The 15323-nt window shown below is 42.7% G+C and overlaps 1 protein-coding gene across 1 annotated transcript in view; it reads right to left on the reverse strand.

Annotated features, from left to right (window-relative positions):
- The window catches only part of LOC145996405 (uncharacterized), a 34104-nt gene extending 31140 nt beyond the window's left edge, over nt 1-2964 (reverse strand). The window contains exon 1 of the mRNA XM_083132855.1: nt 2827-2964. The gene's annotated coding sequence lies outside the window, so the exon portion shown is untranslated. The remainder of the gene's footprint in view (nt 1-2826) is intronic.
- Nucleotides 2965-15323: the final 12359 nt, after the last annotated feature.

Raw genomic sequence — 15323 nt, forward strand, 5'->3', positions numbered from 1 at the left:
TCGGGGGTCATTTTACGGCGACTTTACGTTAAGCAACTTGGTTTGTTTCCTCCCGTCCTTTGATTATCTCAAAATTTCAGGAAGGTATGTAGCCCCATCAGCTCCTTCTCTGCGTACGCCAGTGCATATAATCATAAAAAGGAAAGGTTTAGGGGAGATAGGGAAAAGAGAAATGAAATAAGCGGTAGGGAATGAGAAAGAAAGAGAATTAAAGAAAGTCAGAGAGAGAGAGAGAGAGAGAGAGAGAGAGAGAGAGAGAGAGAGAGAGAGAATAGGAAAACATAAGGGAGAGACCGAAAAAGGCAAAATGAGAAATAAAGAAGCAAGACAACACACACACACACGCAGAGAGAGAAAAATATATAGAGAATCGTGAGAGAAAGAAATATAGAAACCAGAAAGAGATAGAGGAGAGAGAAAGACAGAGAGTAATAGATAATGAGAGAGAGAGAGAGAGAGAGAGAAATAAGACGCGCGTGAGAGAGAGAAAGAAAGAAAGAATGGAAATCGATAAGCAAACGAGGAAGGAAAGAGAAATTTAGAAAACAGGCAGTAAGAGAGAGATAAGAGGAGAGAGAGAGAGAGAGAGAGAAGGAAGAGGAATAGCAGAAAATAATAACAATAAAAATCAAGAATAAAAGGCAGAAAATTGGGAAGAAAAAAACAGAAAAAGCATGGTCTTGAATACAGTAAGTAATCACGAACAGATAGGCACTAAAACTGAGTAAAGGACTAGAGCTACATAGAAGATACAAGAAAAGAAAGATACAAAATATTGATTGATTGTTTTGATTATTTTATGTTGCTCTTGGCTAATCGCGAGGATGAGGATGAGTAATTGTATGTTGAAATTTATTAAGGGACACTCACACAGAACGCCCATGCCCATGTGGTGATTTGAACCCGGAACTCATGGCGTCGTAGCGCGCTGAGCTAATCACTCCGCCACAAAGGTCGGCAAAGAGACAGACGATGTAGCCTCGTTAATCGGACCTCGATAACCCGGACTTCGCTTAATCCGGACAGGCAAAAGTAAAAAAAAAAAAGCAGAATGCAAGGTTTTAAATGTGGCTAGAAGTCAACAAGAGAACTTTCCGGCAGTCAAGCAGTGATGAAATTCTGTTTCCCGCAGACTTTGTACTGTACTGTAGCTATAGTGTATTTAGCCCTGTGCCATAATAAACGTGTTTTGTTGGTATAAACAGAGTTTTAATGCTATTGTACTGTTCTTTTAGGTTATTTCAGTTAATCCGAACTTTATTTAAACCGGTCAACTTATCCCCCCATTAGTCCGAATTAACGAGATTTTACTGTACACCCAACGGCAAAAGAAACAGTAGGCGAATTGTCCACCACCATTTTCACTCGGTCCGAATTACACAATGTGTTGACAATGAATTGAAATAAAGACGCCCATAAGCAGAGAACAATGCCTGCTTCGAAACAACATAGTTTCATTCCTTAAAACAACACAGGTTGTAGAATAAAAAAGTAATGAAAATAGCGGTGAACAATTTGCTTACCATTATCTTTGCCCTTGACTGTACAAATAAAAGATAGGGAGAAAAGAGAAGTAGGCAATTTTTGTTTATTCCAAACGGACAATCTTCTTGTGTCTTGGTTTGTCTCGATTAGCCAAAAGTGGTAGAAAAGCGACGCTAAATAACATAAATACAAATACGTAAACATCGTGTTACGTTTCAGTAGTGTGCCCATGGGGAGGGGATCATAACCCGTCCTTTGGACCAGTACACCTAAAGAAACGTGAAAGGCAGCAATATATGGTAAAATGAGTACTGACTGGCCTACAAGAAAGGAAAAGTATACGTAAACTCCCGCTTTTTGGAAAATCCTGGGCACGCCATTGCTACGTTTGCATTCACTTAAGATGGGGTTGAGGCTCAGGGCTTAAAGTGAGCCCGAACGCACTGGAACTCCGTTCGGGCAAATCTGTTTGGTGTCGCAACTCAGTTCTTACTATTACATTGGACATCCATTTTATTTATTTAATGTACTATATAAAAGTCCATTCTTTAAAACAATAGATGAAGAAGAAAATAAGTTATTTTTCTGACTTTATGTTCTATTGGTGGGAGGTCCGCAAAATTTTGAAAAAATAAAGTGTGGGGCGTTACTCCCACACCCCCTATACGCCTTCATGGCGTGGTGCTATGCACAGGGGAGCACTTTACCTTTTTTTAAATATATTTTGGTTACTGCTATTAGAACCTATTTTCCTGAAATGACAGGCTATACATGGATTCACAATCGTACCACAATATTTAGAGTTGTTCGTATGATGAACGCAATACAAATAATAATAAGAACACACCAACTTAAATAATACGGAAACCTTCCTTCCCAGAAAAAAAATACTGATGATAATAATAATAGTAATAAATACCATTGTTGTTTTAATATGCATAAATTATTGTTATTATTATTAGTAGTAGTAGTAGTAGATGTTGCTTTCCACCTGTTCAAGCTGTTCCGGCGCCCACCCAGCGTCGTATAAAGTGGGTACCTGGAGGAAGAAGCTCTGGGGGGGGGGGTAAAGGCGAGGGGTGTGGTGCTGATCACATCACCCCCACCTTCGGCCGTGATCAAGAAAGTGTGGGGCCCTAACTCCACACTACCTCCTATACGCCTTCATGGCGTGGTGCAAAGCTCAGGGAAGCACTTAACTTTATTATTATGATTAGTAGTAATAACAGTAGTAATTTCTCCCCACTGGACATTTTTCAAATACCCTACTGTGTTCACCTAGCATAAATAAAACACACACTTAGCATGATTTTCCCTAAGTCAGTATAGCCAGCTACTTACCGTTGTTTCCACGTTTCCTATCGTTTCATCGCTGACTGAGGTTTATCTAACACTTCTGCGATTATTTTGATTGTTGTTAGTTTCTCCTTGTAGAAATTGCAGATACTGTTCAAAACACACTTAAACCCTTCCGCGTCCTCACACCAGAATCATATATTACATTTATTAACTAACTCCTCTTTTCATGTCACGCGATAGATAACTTCCATTGTAATTGCTATCTACCTGCCAGAGATAAAGAGTTTGTGTCACGGGGCAAAAATCAAAGACATGGACACATATATGGTGCTTATTTTTTTTTAAGAATTCTTTTGCCATGCTCCATGAACGTGGGGAAAAAAATGTTTACAGAGTCTTATCAGATATTGACAAATTTTCATGTCAATGGTACACGTTTATACAGAAGTGAGGTAATGTGATGACTCCAGGTTGAAACACTGCAAACAACAGATAAGTGAAGGTTTTGTTGCTAGATTGTTTTTTGCTCTTCCGTGGATGAGTCAGCTCTGAGGCTTATACGTGAACAAACCTCTTAGCTATAAGAAACAAAGGCGTTGGCGTATCCAGCAGGGGACACTTGCCCCCTCTGGTGAACATTTTTATTTGGCTCATTGTGCTTTTTATGTTGGAATGTAAAATAAATGATATTTCCTTTTCAAATAATTCAAAGTAAAGCATTGCCACCACGAACGTACGGAAGGGGAACAAGAATTCTTAATCCTTAAGGGCCACAGCCAAGGCCGCCTGTAGGATTTTTTTCTAAGGGGGGGGGAGAGTAGATTTTGTATTTGGCCCCTCGTTCTTATACCTTATATTTTGCCTTCTATTATTATTATTTTACAAATCATAAAATTGAAATTGAGTGAAAATACCTTGGCGAATTCCGACTTTAGTCCACTATTTAAATAGACACTGGATTTGCCTAACTTAATTTCCATAAACATCTATCACTTTGGTGATGAACTTTTTTTATATATTTTTGTACCTTTTCACGATGAATATATATCACACAGAGACTTAATCTGTTCTTTATCATGGTACCTATGATCCATATATATATATATGAGAGTTACAGCAAAAGTCATGGCAACATTTTATTTTCGCGAGAATGCGCGACCAGCACGAAAATCCGAAATATACAAATGGAAGGGGGCAGTGTATGGTATTGTTGAATGTATGAACAGTGCAGGTCTAGTGTACCAATGTGGGATAGGGAAGCGAGAAAACGTCCTTAAAGATAGCATCGTGCCACATGTGTTTACAAGTCTGAAAGCACAGAAACAAGAGAGGCGCAAACTACGGCACGACACTGTTCTGTGCATATGTCTCATCACCTCAATAAGAAATTAATTTCCCTCCTGTGACGTCAGCCACATGCATCAAAATCACTTAGAGATGCCATATTCTGTGGTCCAATATTTACTTGGCTCAGCGAAGTGATCAGTTCTCCTTGAGCGCTTAGTAACTTTGCTGAGCTAAGTGAGCAATGCCCCTTGAGCCCTCAGATATGTGAAGTATCCCTAGTTGGAACTGTTGAAAGAAGGCGTATTTCATGAAATCCTTGATCTATTGTTGCAACGTTTATGAAGCATGTATTATATACGCCAAATTATTATATAGGCTAACACGCTGGAAGCAAGAGATCTTGGTTTATACTAGTTGCGTTACAGCTGGCGGCTGACCTTCATGGCTATTCCTGGCTTTCTGACCCACAATCGTCTTCGGGGGTGCCTGGCTAGATGAGTGTCAACAAACTCAATTGCGAAGTAAAAGCTGTAGTGGTAACATCGCCCTCCCGAAGCAACTGTGCCAATCGTACTTCTGTTCTTGCAGGAACGACCTGTGGATGGTCGTTCCGGATACTTTATTGTGCAGGACCACGTGTACTGTTGTACCATTAACCGCCGTTGATTTCTGGTGCTGACAATATCGTTATCGGGGAATTCTCTCGCTTTAAAGTACTTACAGCATTCGTTGCCTTGTGATTCTAAAATGCCCGATGTCAGTCGAAGAGAATTCAATTGATCGCTGATTCGCTGTTTCCCAGCCGCCAGCTAGAAATGCGACCAGTATAGAGTCCCAGGAAAGGTGACGTCTCTATCGTCGTGATTGGTCAAATACAACAGTACATTTTACTTTGCTTTTCTACCTCCCTTGTTAATCGCGACAACGATGATGAAAATGATTATATGAAATGGATGAATAGGACAAAACAATGATACATCCATGCTTATTAAGGTTCGAACCTGGGATCACTTGCTTTTCGCAGCGCATAACGCTTATCACTCCGCGTTGTATAATAGATAGGCTTCGTATTGTCAACAATGCGTGAAACAATGTGTTGAGATGTAAGTAGTGTAAGTTTATTGTTTCAAAGTAATACTTGGTACGAGTGCTTTTTTAGCCTCTTTTTTTATCAATTGAATATCACTTTTTGACATATATTGACAATTTTTTGTCGATGTTTTAGCGTTTAGCGATGTTTTAGTGAAATTTCCCTTTTTTCCCACTCATACTTGGTACGAATGCCACGATCTTACGTGATATAACTTAACCTATCCTTTTTTATTACGTGCTAAACTACACGAGAGCCTCTACTAGTAGTACAATAAGACCGTTTGAAAGTCATTAAGTGAGGATCAAAAAAACCTCAAAAACTCACTTTCTCTCCACGTTCTGCGACTCATTTATTGCGCTGACGATGTTTCGCAGCGAAGAAAACAGCACCAAAACATCAAAAACTCACTTCAATTCACTGAAGTGAGCCACAGTGTTGCAAAACCTACGAAAATTTCATCAAAACCTCAAAAACTCACTTTCTCTCCACGTTCCGCGCCTGACGAAGGTTGGTATGGTACGTTCTGGAACCATCCTTTTGATCTATTTTTTTTTATTATTTTACGATGTTTTACGGGTTAATCTAACCTACAATGAGAGAAAAGTGGACAGAAAAAAAAAGCTCTGGCATCACTTTTTTAAGCTCCTCCTGCAAATTTTTGCTCTTATGCTACCTCGTCCTTTGACCTACACTTTTGAAATGACTTACGACATTTTCCTATAAGTCTGCTGTCTCCTCTTACTGTAAGCTCCCTCAGTGTAATCTACTACGACCTTGTGCTCTCAGCGTAATCTGCTACGATGTTTTTTTTGTTTTTTTAAAAAAAAAACTCATGTGTGATCTTCTGCGGTGTGTGTGTGTGTGTGTGTGATAATCAAAATTATTTTTGTTAAGACCCTCAAAAAAGAATAAAAAATATCCCGCCAGAGAGGGGTGCGTGGTGCCCAACACCAGTTCTAAATGGTCATGGCTATCGAAGCCATGCCTCTGTAGAGTTTCACGAGTTATTATTTTTTTTTATTTGCGCACCGAACTAACTTATATTGTATTTTATATAACCTTGTTGATTTTTTTAGTAGGTGGCAATTATTTTTTTTTTTTTTACGAATTATTTTTTAAAACTGTTCCGTGACCCTCTCGTTCTTCACATCGTGGACGAAGGACTTCTCTGCGACCAGGATGACGCTGCACACGGTATCATCGGGCAGCGCGTCGTGGAACTCGCAGACGATCTTGATGTTGGTGCGATCGTTGACCACCACCTGCTTCCTCTTCGTCGTGTTGATGACGAACATCGGCATGCGTGCTTTGAATTCGCTGGGCGTGTAGTACACGTCGACGTTTCCCTCGGTCACGCGCTTGTAAGCCGTGTAATCTTCGTAAAGTTTGAGATAATCATCTTTGGTCATGTCGAGGTTGTAATTTTCGCGCGGGAAGACTTCGTTCCTCCCATTCTTGAGATAAACGTTCTTGATCTTACAGTCGTCGAATTTGCTGGAATCTTTTTCCTGATTCTTGTCCCTCCCGGTCTGAAAGAGCACTACGACGAAATCTGGCATGTCGAACTGTATGTTGTTGAACTGCGTCGTCACGTCGAATTCCATGTGACTTCCGGACGCCAACTTCTGCACGCACTGGTAACCGTGAAAGTGAATCGGCACCTGCGGACTCTTCAAGATCTCCGTTTTGTACTTGAGGGCGTAGTTTGTTTCGTATTCCACGATCGGCATTCTCAACTCCATGCTCCGGATGACGCACTTGGCTGCTTCGGGTAATGTGTTGGCTATCGGCGTGCCGTCTGCGTTCAAGTTGGTGTATCGCATCAGTGCGTCGTTGTCGTTGGCCGCTCTTCGAAACGTGACTCTCAGTCCTCCCTTCCACATGATCTCCTTGTAGTCCGAGAAGAATCCCGGCAGCAGACGCATGGGAAAGAGCACCGTGTGATTTCTCGCCGATATTTTCGTCCCCGCTTCGAACCCTCCCGCTTGATAGTATGCCGCGTCCGTTTTGGATAATTTCAATGTTCCCACTGCCGTCGACGTGATGCCTGGATAATCGATTCTGTCGATGACGGTGTTGTGTTTCCTCACCTCCACCTGCGAGAACAGGTGAGGCACGAAGTTGTCCACGAGTTTCAAATTGGCATTGGGCGGAAAGGCTTCTCCGCTTTCCTTCTTCACCACGTCGAATTGAAGGTAGAGGTCCGCTCTGTGAGGATGAACGAACCCGTCGCCTACGTCCACGTCGTATTCGATCTCCCGGTTCGCTTCGTTCAAATTGGGGAACGTGCGACGGTTCGGAGGGAAAGATTGCAATTCGTAACTTTCGATTTGCTCCATGATGTGTATGGTTATTTATTATACGTCGATCTCCACAATGGCAGTGGTAGTTGCACCTGCGAAATCCACCACGTCTCCTTTCTCGTTCGTCACTACCAACTCTATGTCGTCTATGCGGTTGCGACATACTGGAAAATAGATCGGCGAAGAGGGTGTGTAGATGATCGGTTCCATGAATTCGGAACTGGGTTTGAACGTGGCTATGATTCCCGTCTGCTTGTGACTTCCCAACAATCCGTCCGAGGATTTCGTGATCATGCCTTCCGCTACGTTGCAGTGAACGTTCAAAGTCTCTATAGCTAGAAATTTAGGAATGTTGGTTGCTACGTGTATGATGCCAGCTTCGAGTTTTGTGTCGTTCTCGAAACCTAAAAGTTCTCCTATGGTGCCAAGGTCCACGGTCTCCGTCGCCGACACGATTTCCACTCTGTGCGTGACCGAATTTTGAGAAAGGTACGTGCCTTTGGGTAACTGAGCTTGCAAAGTAGAAAGATTGTATTGACCTGGCGTGACGATGATGTGTTCGCTTCCGACGCTAATTTTGTTGTTGTGCTGCGTGACGTTAGGTATGAGGTACATGCTGTAGAATGCAAGCAGAGCTACGGATTTAGGATAGACGATGTCGTCGTGCAGCGTGAGTTTCAAGATCGAAGATTCGCTCGTGAGATGGAACACGCCCATCGTGATGCTGTTTGAGGTTCCACAAAGCTTTCTGGAAATCTTCCACCTGCGGCTTATTTATTTTAGAGAGAAACGCGAGCATGGAGAGGCAGAGATGACCGCAGTTCACGTCTCCGAAATTTTGAATGCGTTCGTCGTTGTAGTATATAGAGGTTTTGTTCGTTTTCAGATAATGGACTAAATTCGTAGGTGGAACACCTCCGAAAGAATCGAAAACGAATGCTTTATTGTTATCATTTTTGTGGTAACATATCCAATGCGTGCCTGGATTTTCTTGACCGTCCAAGTTGACTACGCCGCATTCTCTTCTTTTAACGGTTGAAGGTAACGAGTCGGACATGAAAACTCCTCTGAAGTGTTTGATTTGTAATGGTTTGATCAGAGATTCAATGTCTCGGTTGGTGAGTGCTGCTGTTTCTTTTTTTAAACTTTTTCATGACGCCCTTCCCCCCTTTCTTCTCCATGGCCAGGTTGTGACGTTTCTGTTCTTCCAATTCCGCCTTGTTCTTCTTCGAGTCGATGACGGTTTTCGCGATGGCGGCGCTTCCGCCGGCCAAACTTCCAACGGCCCCCAATGCTGCCAGGATGGCCGGGATGCTGAATATGAAACCTCCGATCTTTTGCTGTTTCCGCGAACGCTGCAAGCGTCTCAATTGAGGTGTGCTGAGAAGTAATTTCATTCCGTGTCCTTTGCTCAAGCATCGTTATGGTATTTCTCGTTTGGTAAAAACAAACCACCGCTAAATGGTTCACAGAATAAAGCACACACTGGTAAACTCACTATCGGTAACTCGCTCACGGTACGCAAGAAGAACAAAGTCCACGGAGACAAAACAGTAGTCACGCGAGAGTGTAGCGCGTAGATGCTCTCTCTACAAAATCCGGATAAAACTGTGTGGTGAACTCGAAGTCCTGCAAATTTATATCAGATTCAAAATTGTCCGTTGGAGAAACGTTGGGATGGCTTGGCTTGGGTTTCCGAAGAGATGGAAATGACCCCGGCTCATTGTCTCGAAACGCGGTCACAAGGCGCGTGTTCGGTTCTTGCTAGCTTGTGCTCCAGCTGATTATCCTGGTCATCCGTGAAAAATAGTTTGCCCTCCCGCGGCGAATCCTTTGTTGGTCCTGACGAAAATAAGTCCATCCTTTCTCCGAGACAACCCGCTTTAGTGCAAATATGCCATGTACGTACATTGCCGTATTGACAGTTCGGCTGTCACTCAGAAAAATCCGTCTCCCAACTCCCGATGTCTGGCTCGGATACCAATTTCACCACATAATAAACCAAAACTCACACTTTATATTTAAACATAATATGATTAAATAAACAAATTGATTAATATCGAACGGTGATTTTTTGACATGTTACTGGATACCATGACACAGGACCAGGGCATGGAAAAGACCTTGTATATGGCTGCAGGTTCCGCTTCCAAAAACTTCCAGAAGGTAGTGATTCGACATGTTCCGGTTTCATACACAGCGAAACAAATCTACGGTTCACTAACGCGCTTCGGCTTTGCAGTAGAATGTACAGGGGATGGACAAAAATATGGAAATACCTGGTATATAACAGGTAGCCATTTCAAACACGATTTGCGTCTGAATGGTAGGTGACGCTCTGGTCACTGGCACTTCCTGCGAGGTATACACCCTGGCCTACCTCACAGATGGGCCAGTTACAGTTCAGCGACCGGTCCGTGCAGGTTATCGTGAATCATGTCTGAGCTGACAGAGTTTCAAGAGGTCAAATTGTGGGTACGCGTATGGTGGGAGCTTACGTGACGAAAGTAGCGGAAATGTTTGGTGTATCAAGAGGCACGGTCTCGAAGATCATGCCTGCCTACGAGACTTCCGGAAAAACCGCATCAGCGAAGCACCAGCGTGGATGCAAGTGTGTGTTGCGTGACAGAGACAGACGCACATTGGGTAGGATTGTGACCAAGCAGAAGATCACCACGGCTCCAAAAGTCACTGCTGAGCTGAATACAGTGCTTACAAACCCTGTTAGCGTCAAAACAGTCACAAGAGAACTCCACAAGCAGGCTATTCATGGCAGATCTGCAATTCCAAACCACTCGTGAATGTTGACCATGCTGCTAGACGGAGACAGTGGTGCAACACCCATAAAAACTGAACAATGGAGCAGTGGAAGACTGTAATCTGGTCGGATGAGTCATCCTTTACATTGTTTCCAGCTGCTGGCCGAGTGTACGTGTGGAGAACGCCAGCACAAGCGTACAATACAGACTGTCTGTTACCGAGAGTGAAGCATGGCGGTGGTTCAGTGATGGTTTGGGCAGCCATATCCTGGTATTCAGCCGGACCCATCATCACCCTGCATGGACATTTCACTGCCAGGGACTACGTAACCATTTTGAGTGACCAGCTGCATCCCATGGTGCAAACTTTGTTCCCAGATGGTGATGCCGTGTTTCAAGATGACAGAGCCCCTGTTCATACAGCTCACATCGTCTGGTTTGATGAGCACGAAGATGAAGTGTCACATCTGCCATGGCCTCCACTATCGCCAGACCTCAATATTATTGAGTCCCTGTGGTCGGTTTTGGAGACCAAGGTGCGAGCTCGCTACCTACCACCATCGTCTCTACAACAACTTGCAGCTGCTTTTAGAGGAAGAATGGTACAACATCCCATTGACAACGATACGCGACCTGTATTTGTCCATTCCACGTCGACTGCAGGCCGTTCTGCGTGCCAAAGGTGGTCCTACTCGATATTAATAAAGGTAATGTGCATTTCTGCAGGTGTTTCCATATTTTTGTCCATCCCCTGTATTTCTCGTCTAAAAGAATAAACTTACGTCCTTCCCAGGAGATTCGGCGGATCCCGACACCAGGGATTCAAGAGACCCCGTTCCGACAGTAGTAGTTACTCTACGTAGAACGTAAATCGACTCCGAGACAGCTAGACCCTCATCGGACATCTTTAACATCGACTACATAGGACAATTCCATAACAAGGTGGAAAAACTCAGACCACAAGGGGTACTTCAGTGCCAACGCTTCGACCACGGTCAACAATATTGTCACATGCGCCCAAGATGTGTGAAATGCTCTCGGGGACACTGGATTACCGAGTGCGAACAGCGATCACCAGAGATTCCTGCAGAATGTGTGAACTGTTCTGGTTCACACACGGCAAACTGTAAGGGCTGTCCCGTATACCAAAGAATACTGCAAGCTTCACGTGCTACAAGTTCGACAAAGTCAACTAGGACAACCACCATCAAGGAGAGGAAGAAACCGCCCTCTACTCCAGGGAACGACAGAATTTATTCGACCATCTTCGACTTTGCCGACCAACGCCATTCAACCACGGAAGCAGGATATCAATCCAAACTTGGCTGCACCCTATCCCAGCCAATCACAGGCCTCCACGCGGAGACCAACACCACAGATCACCGACCACTTGGACGATTTGCGTCGGCTACTACTTCTACTTTTGGAACCAACATTACTCCAGACTCTGCGCAGAATGGTGGATGGACTTCGAGCCCTCCGCCGTACCCACGCTCCTCCAAGATCTGCTGGCGGCTCTCTGATTTGATTCATGTTTTATGTTTGGGTTTGTTCTTGTGAAGTCTGGGCACACTTCAGATTTTTCCTCCCTGCGACAGTTGCGAGAAGGCTAAAGTACTCATGTAATGTTCAATGGCCCATCATGTATATACTTCGTATTGTATAATGAGATTTCAGTTAAATAATAAATGATACTGAACTTAAACCCCACAAGACGACGAAAAAAACAAAAAAAAACAATGATCATCATGGAAGCGGTCCTTCACTGTAGGCACTAGTGTTCGCAGAGGGGAGGTTGATAGGGCTACAGCCCCTACCGAAAGTTTGAGAAAATCAACATTTTCAAATAAAATCAGTGAAGAACTTGGGGAAAGGCAGAGTGATAAAAACTCCCCTAATATGTACAATTCATCTTTACAATCCCAGCTCCTCCAGAAAAAACAGTCCTACATACGCCAGTGACTGTAGGAAGTACACAACTGGACAAAACGTCCTTGTATTCTGCTGCATTGATAGTGCCATCCAGTGTTTGCGTCGAGTCTATCAAAGAATAAACATCCCCACACCATAATACCATCTTCACCAAACTCCGCTGTAGGCATAGGCACTATACGCTGGTAAAGTAAACGTCACTTCCGACGCTGTCGCCATTACAGCGGTAGACCTGGCTTAAGAGGGCGGTGGAGTTTGGCGAAGGTTGCCGTGGAAAACGCTTAAATTTAACTTGGGCTTTTTTGCATTTTGTTGAATATAAAGTTTTAGGACAAAAATTTGCCGGAAAACACGAAGTAGATGTGAACTTACTTTATGAAACTTTGAGTACATGACACATTTCTGCAATTTCAATTTGATAAATGTGCACAAATTGCATTATTTTTTTTTCAATTTCCCATAAGAAAATACGTAAATAAGCACAGAATGGTTTTGCGATTTGTGGGTAGCACAAACGAAAATGTCCATTATGGTGCATACTAACGTAATGCTCAATTCTTTTATGACCATCTAGAATGGGTTTTTCTTTCAAAATACAATTGCACAGCCCAAAATGATTGTTTAAAAAACTCATGTATTATCAACGGCGAAAGATACGGTCGCCAGCATGTTCTGAAATCGCAAGCGGTTCGCCACTTAGCCACTAGATGCCTCTGTTGCAAAATTGCCCCAGGCTGACGGGGAGAGCTAGTTCGCGCGGGTGTTTGAATCCTCTGCACAGCTGGGTTCCGTCCCTTCGTCGGCAAAGGTTTCTAAAGCCCCTATCACACGGAACTGGATTTCTAGTTGGAATGCTCTAGTTGACGCTGGACTGGCTACCCATTTGCTAGTTTTCGTCTCACACGGTACTTGTTATACCGTACTTATCGATAGTCTTTCGTTCCCATAATGGCGGCCGCGCGAGATGTAAACAACCTATCACTTCACACTTTTAAAATACGATAACTATCCAACCAAGAGGAATATCGCATCGCATTAAATGGTTTTAGGTAGAGAAGAACGGCGCTGATAAAATACATACTTTACAACGTTTAACATACACGTATGGAAGAATATTTTAGCTTTTTCAATTGTAAACATGCCTTTCGTGTTGTATGCACTCGGAAGCCACAGACAAAAAGAGGCTACTTTACAAACTCACAGAATATCTTCACATGGCCAAACTTTGCTCTGATTGGCTGTTCCACAGAATCTAGTCGAAGAAGTTAGTAGCAATTAGAACATGTCCTATTCCTCAAAACTAGTCAAGCAGTCAGCCAGGCGGCCATGATTACTACCCAGAAAGTCAGTTCATCGCCAACTAGGGCATTCAAACTAGAAATCCAGTTCCGTGTGATAGGGGCTTTAGCTGTCACTGCTTGAATTTTGCCTCTTCCCCAGGCAAGAAACCAAGAAAGCAGGAAGACCATCCTTTTGCTGGATGTTTAGGTGTAGAGAAGCAGAGCATATTTACCGTGAATTGGAATCAGCGACACTTTATATCGAACCCGTATTTTGAAAGACTTATTAAGTTCAAAATAATGAAAATAACTAAATAATATAATAACTACAATTAAATAATGAAAATATACTTATTTAATAGATGGTTACTTATTTCCGCAGAACTTATTGGAAGGCAAGGCAAGGATTATATTGGGATCATACAACTTTGAACGATAGTACCAAAGAAGATTTATTAATACGTATAATAATATGCATAAAATATTACCAGGAATTTTACTCTCCGTCAATTGAATCTACCATCCTTTTTTTATATTCGATAAATATGCAATTCTTTATCTACTTCACATTAATTTCCTTACCAGGGCAGTTCTTTTATTTTTACAAATTTTGCCGACCTTAACTACACGTAAGCTAGATAATGAATACATGATGTTATATCACTATCGTTATACCGCCTTTTTACCTATTCATATAATAAAAATATATTAATTAATTTGAATATGTCAATTAATACTACTTTACTTAATTGAATGTAACCGTACTTATTTCAACTTAACTTATACACACATGCATACATAATTGATGATTCGCAAGAAAACTTCGTTAAATTCCCATGCTTGTTCCGCTCGCAACTCACATCCTCTCCAAGCTATAATAATACAGCGTGTCCACAAAAACACTCCTCGATTTTATTTGGTTATAAAATGAAAACTTTTTGCAATATGTTTGTAAGTATGGTGTCAGAAGGTGTAGTAACTCAAAATATTTTTGTTTATTCCCTACAGGTTGTGAAATTGACCCATTTTTCCACTAGAGGGCAGTAAATTCAAGATGGCGCTTTCAAAACAGCAACGAAGTTGCTGTGTGTTGGAATTACACACAACAAAGAGTGTCGTGTCTGTTCAACGTTCGTTCAGGCGTAAATTTGGTATGGAACCACTTTCGAACAAGTCCATTTTGAAGTGGTACAAGGATTTCGTCGAAGAAGGGTGTATCTGTGACAAGCGGAAAGGGCACTCTGGCCGACCGACAGTCCCACAGCAAGTTGTTGAGAGTGTGAGGGAAACCTTTGTTCGGAGCCCCAAAAAGTCAGTGCGCAGAGCGAGTATTGAACTACAAATCCCAAAAAGTACGATTAGCAAGGTGTTACGAAAACGCTTGCACTTTCAGCCATATAAACTGCAACTGGTGCAGAAGTTAAAACCTGAAGACCGTCCAAAGCGACAGCAGTTCTGTTCGGATCTCCAGCAGTTAATGGAAAATGATGACAATCTTCTGTCGAAGATCATTTTCACCTGCATGGTAAGGTAAACAGACACAATGTGCGGATATGGGGATTGGAGAATCCCCACGCCACGTTGGAGATACAACGTGATTCTCCTAAGTGTAATGTGTTTTGTGCCATATCTGAACAGAGAGTTTATGGTCCTTTTTTCTTTGAAGGCGAAACTGTGTCCGGCGACAGTTACTTGGATGTGTTACAAAACTGGTTGATGCCTCAACTTACTGAGGTAGGTGACTACATTTTCCAACAAGATGGCGCACCACCGCACTGGCATCGTAACGTCCGTAACTTTCTCAATGAGGTCCTGCCAAACAGATGGATAAGTCTTGCTGGACGCCATGATCAGGTGTTTCTTCCCTGGCCTCCTAGGTCACCGG

Source organism: Lepisma saccharinum, chromosome 12 (assembly GCF_977018435.1).
Source record: "Lepisma saccharinum chromosome 12, izLepSacc3.1, whole genome shotgun sequence".
Classification (NCBI taxonomy): Eukaryota; Metazoa; Arthropoda; class Insecta; order Zygentoma; family Lepismatidae; genus Lepisma; species Lepisma saccharinum.